General features: G+C 38.0%; 1 pseudogene; it reads left to right on the forward strand.

The window, feature by feature from the left end:
* The first annotated feature begins 1,163 nt into the window (after window positions 1-1,163).
* LOC114274684 (7-deoxyloganetin glucosyltransferase pseudogene) lies at window positions 1,164-7,947 on the forward strand (annotated as a pseudogene).
* The last annotated feature ends 919 nt before the right edge of the window (window positions 7,948-8,866 follow it).

Genomic DNA, 8,866 nt, shown 5'->3' on the forward strand with positions numbered 1-8,866 from the left:
ACACACTAAGTTACACACTTGGGATTTATAGCTTAGCCCCTAAACTTGACTTGGTGTGGTTTTATAATATTATCCTCATTAAGATGCCCTAAACTTGACCTAGAAATGTCTAGGATGAAATAAGGATGCAAAAATGTACTTTAAAACACTTTTCAAAATTTGCTGAAACAGGGGTCCATGCTCGAGCGTGGCTTTCTACACTCGAGCGGACATGCAGACAATGAAGCTCCGCTCGAGCGTGACTTCCTTCGCTCGAGCGGGCTGCAAACTCATGAAAAGTACTGGTTGCATGATATTCACGCTCGACGGACGCTCGACCTCCGCTCGAGCGTGAGACTTAGACCCTCGTTCGAGCGTGAATTCTCTCGCTCGAGCAGACTGCAAAACACATGAACTTCTGGGCATATGCATTTCACGCTCGAGCGTGACTTTCTACGCTTGAGTGGAAGTGCATGTACTCAGAGGGTACGCTCGAGCGTGAAGTCCTCCGATCGAGCGTGGATCCAAAATCTGGAATTTCCAGATTGATCCTCAAGCATAAAACTCAACTTCTGAAGCTTCAAATTCAATTTTTCGGGGCTAATTTTTTGGAAAACACTTAGAAACCCATACTACAATATGTTTCAAAGATCAATTTATGAAATCAAGCCCAAAGGTAAGCCAATTGAACACAATTTCAAAGAAACTTTCATGAACTAAACAAGAACATAACATGCATGAGCTCTTATGAACTCTAATGCTCTAAAACATGATCAAATGCAAGATTGAACTTTAAAACATGGTGAATTCTTGGACTACAACTAAAATATGAACTTGCATGTAAGAATTTTCATGAAAACAACCCCAAAATTCCATGATATGGACATGCATGCGTGAATGGACTCTTAATTTAACACATTAAGCTAATTCTTGACTCAAATCACTAATTTCTCATGAACCATGCATGTAACAACTCAAATTCATAATCAAGAGGGTGAATTTTCTACCTTAGGTCTTGAATTCCAAGTATCCTAGCTCAATTTTGCAAAACCTCTTCAATTCTTCTATGTTCAAGCAAAATTTCTAGTTGAACTCAATTCTTTCCTCACACTCCCTCTCTCTCACGGTTTGGCAAGAAGATGGATGAAAAGAGGTGTGCCAACATGTATTAAAGAGAATAAACAATGGCCAAGAATTGTCCACTTAATGGCAATAAGGTAATTTACTTGAACTATTGTGATTTAACTTTAATTAATCTAATTTAATCATTCCAAATCAAATTTTAATTAAACCTACCATAAAATCACATAAATCCTAATTAGCATATAACACTAATCAATTTCTGAATCGGTCGCCGATGAGGCTTTCGATTTGCAATTCGAAGTCAAAATATGAACAGATCATTAAATGACAAATAGGTATAAATGAAACTAAAGCAACACATTCATACAAACAGATTAGGATTTCGTTCTAATCAGTTACTTATCATGCTCAAACACAGTTTACCACTAATCGGAGGTGAGGGTTGTCACACTCAATCCATTGCATGTTTATGTATTCGGCTTTTGTTCGACTGGTTCCACGGCCAATTAATATATTCGGCTTTGGGGTCGCCCAAGATGAAGCCGAATACAAATTCTGTCCTTGACTGTCCGTATACCGTTATTCGGCTTTGTTGCCTCCATAATATTCGGCTCCCACAATTGCCCCCCAAACATCCTATTAACGCTAGTTATTCGGCACTGAACTGAATGTCACGATTCATTTCGTTTTGGAAGCAATTGACAAAGCATACAAAGCTTCGACCATCATTTTCAATACCTTCGACGCTTTTGAACATGACGTTTTAGAAGCACTGTCAACAATGTACCCACCCATATACCCAATTGGCCCTCTTCAGTTTCTCCTCGACTAATTCCCACAAAATCACTTGAATTCCATTGGATCAAGCCTATGGAAAGAAGAAACAGAGTGTCTTTCATGGCTTGACTCGAAACAACCCAATTCAGTCATTTACGTCAACTTTGGCAGTATCACTGTTATGACACCACTACAATTGATTGAATTTGCCTGGGGTCTCGCTAATAGCAACCAAACATTCTTATGGGTCATTAGGCCTGATTTGGTTGTTGGTGACTCAGCGATTCTTCTACCGAATTTTGTGAGTGAGACTAAAGAAAGGAGTCTATTAGCAAGTTGGTGCCCTCAAGAACAAGTCCTCAATCACCCATCAGTTAGAGGTTTCTTGACACACTGTGGATGGAATTCGAATCTTGAAAGTATTTGCAGTGGGGTCCCTATGTTGTGTTGGCCATTTTTTGCCGAGCAACAGACAAATTGTTGGTCATGTTGCAGCTAATGAGGTGTAGGGATGGAGATAAACAGCGATGTTAAGAAGAAGGAAGTTTAGAGAATGGTGATAGAGTTGATGGGTGGAGAGAGAGGGGAGATGATGAGAAAGGTCATGCAGTGGAAGAAGTTGGGTGAAGAGGCCACAGCTTGTTCTGTTGGGTCATCTTACTTGAATTTTGAGAAATTGGTGGGGGGGGGGTGTGCTCATGTCTATTGGTTCAAACCAAAGTAGTTAGTGTGTGTGCCAATTTTCATCTTACAGGCAATTTCCGAAATAAGTAGTTTCTTTTTATTTTGAATTTTTATTTATTGTTTGCAATAATCATGTGCAAGTATGCCAATGCCAGGAGGTTTGGGGAAGGGCTTGTACTTTCTTTCGACATTGGATCTCATAATTGTATTGTATGTTTTTTTAATAAAGAAGTTGTTCTTCATGTTCAAGTTTTTTCTTTTGTAATTTTTATTTTCTATTTTTGTCATTAAATAATGATATACATAATTGTAATTTTTTCTTTAATCCAAATAAGGTTCATCCAATCCAAATGAGTAATGTTACGGATCATTAAAAAAAATTATGAAATACTTGAAGAAGGTTTTTTTATCATTTGATTAGTGTATGGTATTTTATTGTATATGTAATCCAATAGTAGAGAATTTTCATGAAATATTTTATGATATTTTTTTATGATTCCTAACATTATTCAACCCAAATTGCCAGAACCTATTTCTTGTCGAAATTAACTATAACTTAACACATGATTGAGTGAATTTTACCTTTTAATTATAACCATCTATCCATGTCAATATTATAATTTCCATGCGACTTTCAGGTCATCATAGTGAAGTTGGGATCTATACATGATGAATAAGTGATAATATGTTATTAATTAGAGATACCACATTGTTACAATGAAATTTTTTTCTCCCCGACATGGTTACATTATGTGATATTGATGTCAACCACAATTTATGCAGTAGAAGCTCCTGAGCACACAAAATAAATTAGGGGAATTTGTAAATCAGTTGGAAGACCAAAAATTACGACGTGATTGAAAAGTTTATAATTTCAATTATTAAAATAGATAAATTTTATCATTGATTTAAAATTTATCTTGAAAATATGGGCTGAATTGTAATTTCGCCAATATTATGCAATGTCACGAACACAAAAACAATATGTACAAAAAATGACAACTCCAAATGTAATATGTAGGACCAACTTATTTGATTAGTGGGAGATACATATATATATATATATATATGATGGTTAGGTGAAAATATGTTAACCACACCATATAGCTCTAATAAATTTTTTTTCTCCCTGACATGGTACTTTATGTGATATTGATGTCAACCACAATTTACGTAGTAGAAGTAAGCTGACCACACAAAATAAATTAGGGAAAATTGTTAATCAGTTGAAAGAGTTAAATTTTTTACACAGTGATGGAAAAGTTCATAATTTCAATTATTAAAGTTGATAAAATTTATCATTGATTTGAAATTTATTTTGAAAATATAGGCTGAATTGTAATTTCTCCAATAATAAGGGTGAAGTGCACATTAATGTTCACATTGACATTGTGAATGTACATGTTTGAAGTTTCAGATTGTAAGAAATTTGTACTTATGTTAGATGGATTTGATATTTTACTTATATTTAATATGTTACTACTTTTGAATTAAGTTTATATTTTGGATGCTTTGCATGAGTGGTTTAATTTATTTCATTTTTTTTTTGATTGCGTGTATGTTTAGAAATGATGCACAAGAAAAGTAAGTTTGGGTTTGGATTGTTTTTTCTAGGTTTAGGAACTAAATAGGAAAATTATAAAAATATATAAATAATGAATTTTTTGTGACAAGTTTTCAATTGTTAATTTACTTTTGGTGACAATTTGATTTGGTTGCTAAAAATCTATGTAAAATAGGATATAGATTTTTAGCAACCAAAAACTTGATTGGTGCTAAAAGATTTGACATTCAGCAACCAATTTGCTTCAACATTAAAAGATATTTTGGTGACGTGTTTATATGTCACTAAAACCTAACATGAGCATCTGCTTAAGGCTACTTTTAGTTATTAAATATTAATTTATAGCAACGAAATTTTTAGTGTTTGATGACTAAAATATTTGGTCACTGATTCTTTCATAAAGTGACCATAGTTTATTTGGTCGCCGAATCATTTACTGACATGGATTCAATGATCATTTTTTTTTATTATTATTATTTTTTTGCGTTGCTGACACTTTTAATGACAAAAATTACACTTTTTGGTGATTAACATGAACACCACTAAAAGTGTTTTTTTCCTGTAGTGCGGAAACAAGTGGGTCTGTTGTAACAAAAAGCCTTATCATAGTTTCAAAATTTCATATTTAATTTCTTGATTTTATTAATTTTAAACAATTAAACAAAATTCTATTAGGTAATTATTTCATGATTTATGGCTTTCAAAAAAGAGAATGTACTAATCTATTTTAAAATTCAATTAAAAAAAGAACACTTTTATGGTAATTCCCATAATTTACAATTTAATTTCCTATTTTTCCATATTTATGTATACTATACATTATGTACCTATACATTACATACCTATATATAGTATAGATGTAATCATTCAAAAAAAAATTAATAAAAAAAAAAACAAAAAACAAGCACACATGGTTGTGGAGAAGTGGTTTGGAAATACTCTTTGGATCCTGTAGGACGCTCGTGATCCTCAGCTAGTCACCTGAAAAGGAATGAACACTCCGGGCGAGGGTGCTTCGACGGATAAGTCAGTGTATACTCCCTTGGTTTCTTATATCTCAAGTTAAACTTACTTGTTCTCACCTACCTTTCTTTGGTTGATACTCCTCTATTTATATTCTTCTTTTGGGCCTCAGGGTCGGGCCCACCCTTAATCCATTGCACGCTTATGTATTCGGCTTTTATTCGACTGGTTCCACGGCCGATTAATATATTCGGCTTTGGGGTCGCCCAAGATGAAGTCGAATACAAATTATGTCCTTGATTATCCGTATACCGTTATTCGGCTTTATTGCCTTCATAATATTCGGCTCCTACAATTGCCCCCCAAACATCCTATTAACGCTAGTTATTCGGCATGTTTGGTTTCGAACTTGAAAAGTCAAGGAAAGAATGGTGGTTAACCTCATTCCAACGCATGTCAGAACACACGCTTTTCAGGCATCATTACATCTTCCCGCCTCTTCGTATGCTTTCTTCATTTAATGCGATTTGAAACTTTGTTGTCCTTTCGAAAGTAAGTTTTTTTGAATACTCAAAGCTTCTGGTTTTCCTTTCGATATATCTTCATTTCGCAACCTCTACAACTTCCTCCTGTTTCTCATTGTCTCTTCTGCTTCTTGTAAGTTCTCTTCTCCTTCATTTCGAATCCCATTTCCTTGTTTATTTTTAGTTTTGCATAATCCTTAGGCTGGCTAGGATGGAAAAACACTTGAAAGAACTGCTTTCTCGAGAACTAATTTCCGGTTTCCGACCCCATTATTCCATCCCCGATAACGTTCATCTGTCACTCGTGGCAGACAGGACCACTGATATGGAGAGGACTGATGAAAGTACAATCATCTTTCCGCTCTTATCAATTGCTGAGGGCAGAGTCCGTTTTCCCCTTCACCTATTTTTAAGGGCCGTCCTTCGACACTGGGTTCTAATCTTTTCCCAACCTAATGTAATTTTTTTTCCGAATCACAATGGAAATTATAGAGTTGAACCGACACCTTAGGATTAATCTTGGTATACCTGCAATTCGACATTGTTATGCCTTAGCCAAATCTACTGGCCGGCTGGGATGCTATTTTCTCAGGGCCAAGGATACCGATCATCACTTAGTGACTATGCTTGCCAGCTTTGGAAAGCGTGTTGACGATGTAATGGTCGTTGTCCAAGGTAACTGGGAATTCGGTGGTGAAGATTGCCTAGATCCCGTGCCAAGATGAAAAGGCGAACCAGGAGGCCGTATAGCTCTTTTTAATTGTTTTTTATTATATATTTATTCGGCCTTTCTTCTGTGTACTTACCGTTTTGTTTATGCAGGCAACGATTTGAAGAAAGTTTTGGTTTCAGCCAACGACGCCGTACTTGCAGACATTAAAATCACACTCCAGTTCTTTGGCCGTCCAAGCCTTCAGAAACAAGGGAGGGCGGCCCACATTTTTCTAAGATACGAGCCGACCTACGCCACGTTTTCGGCGGCAGACAACATTCCAATTCCGAGGGGTGAAGAGCATCTTACGGCCCTTATCTTCCCAAACTTTAGAAACCTAAGGCAAATTGGTTTGGAAGCCTCCGATTTGCAGCAGGTGGAAGAACAAGCAGCCGAAGGGGTCGCCGAGGAGCCAAACTAATCAGAAGTTGAGGTAGACGAGGCTATAAACTTGGCCTTCAAGGAAGTTGGCCTCAATTCGTCCAACCCTCCATCGACTTCAGGCCGGGGGGACATCTCATTCGAAGACATTTTTACAAACTTAGAAGAATTTTTCTGCGCATATTCTGAGAATATGACTGGGGAGTCGCTCACGCAACTTGCTAGAAGGAAAAACGCCGAAAAGATGGCCGCCTGGAGGAGGGCCGAGGCCATCCGATCGGAAACTCCACCCACTGCCGTCGTTGAGTCCTCTCTGCCTGTTATTGAGGAAGAAACGGCTCAGACCGAAATGGCCGAGACAGAGCAGGTAGAATAGGGGGATCGGGAGGCTGAGAAAAGGGGGGAAAAAAGCCCCGCCGGGAGAGAAGCCATCTCTGGTGAAAACCAAATCGATAAACGGCCGCGCATTGAGGAATCAGACTTGGTCGTTCCATTCACTGTTCAACCAAGGATAAAGAATATGCCGATTGCCTCTAATGCGTCGCCTTTGAAGGACCCGGCTGTGGCCTTAAGCCTGGCCTCCTCAATTTTCTTACCGGTTGACAGAGCCACATTTCAAGCGGAGCCAGATCTATTGTCAATTGCATTAGCCGCTCAATCGGCCTTATTAGTATATGCCTTATCTACAGTCCTCCGCCTAGATATATATATATATATATATATTTTCTTATTTTTCGTAACTCTATTTTCTTGTTTTGCAAATGGTGGGCAGGATAGCTGAAATCGGCCGTCATCAACATGACACTATACAACAAATCGGCTTGTTAAAAGTCGAAATTGAAAATAATAAGAGCAAGGCTTTGGAAGCCTCACAAAGAGTCGATTCCGAGGCGTCGAAAGCAGCGGAGGAACGTGCGAGAGCTGACTTTGAGGCCGAGAGCGCGAGGAATTCCGACCAACTAAGGCTGGCCACCGAAGAAAGGGCAAAAACAAGCGAAGATGTACTCAAGTTAGCCAAGGAAGCGATCGCTAAGCTTGAAGCTGATTTGGAACAGTCGAGAAAGGCAAAGGAATTAGCCGACTTCGAGATTTCCAAAGTGTTCCAAGCTGGGAAGGACGCCGCCTTGAAAAACTACGTGGAAGAAGTGCCCAAGTTTGAGAATCGGGGCTTCAAACACGGCTGGCTCAAAGCGTTCACTGCCGCGAATGTGACATTGGCGCAGCCGATTCCATACAAGCAAGTGGACGTTGAGCTGCTAGAGTCTGACCTTGAAAATTGATTAGGGTGATATTTTGATTTTTGTTAGGCATCTTAGATGCATAGTTTTTGTAGGTTTTTGTTAGTAGATTTTCATTTATGTACTTTGACTGGAAGTTGAAATGTAAGATAATTTTCATATGTAAAATGACTACTATCTGTAATCAATTTATTAATGAACATCTCCTATGCTTTTTGGTTTAATGCGTATACTATTTGTCTTCAATTTATTAATAAAAATTCCTTACGCTTTTATGTTTGTTGCATGAGTAAACTAAACATCCGAGAAATTAACCGAATCAATCAAACAACCTATGCTTGTCTTTGCTATTTAGCCGAATAGATAAACGAATCGGCAGTTAACAATTTGGAAAGGTGCATGAATATTCGATAAAATAACGAGTAAATCGGCTCAAGGCATATTCGACGTCTAGCCGATTAGATTAATGAATCTTCCCTTGACCTAGTTAATGCATGATCTAAAAGGCCGAGCGCTATTAGTTCATGGAGTGGCTAGGGCACATGAGATGATCGGTACCAAGTTTTGAAATTTAGCATTGATGAGATCGCCTCGGGGGTGCTGCACTTGTAAGGTATAAATGGGGTGGGTGGTGGGTGCGCGTGGGTGCGTGGAAGGGCCATTGTTGCGTTTAGAGCCAATAAATTGAGGGAGGAAAAGAGCACTGTGGACAATTGTGAATGACAAGAAGATTATTCAACAATAACAGAGGAAAAAGGAGAACCCTTGCGGCGTTAGACGCAGAGATGAATTGCGGTGGCGAGCCTACGCGTATGGGGAATAGGACGTCGAGGGAACGTGAAAAATGCCAGTTCCCACGTCATCAAAGTAGGTCACCCAGAAGGGAAAAATAGTAACGAGACAGCTCCCTCTACCACGCTCGAGAGGAGAAACCATTGCGACATCGCATCCGTTAAGTTTT

This window comes from Camellia sinensis, chromosome 3 (genome assembly GCF_055761805.1).
Source record: "Camellia sinensis isolate YWXY chromosome 3, ASM5576180v1, whole genome shotgun sequence".
Lineage (NCBI taxonomy): Eukaryota > Viridiplantae > Streptophyta > Magnoliopsida > Ericales > Theaceae > Camellia > Camellia sinensis.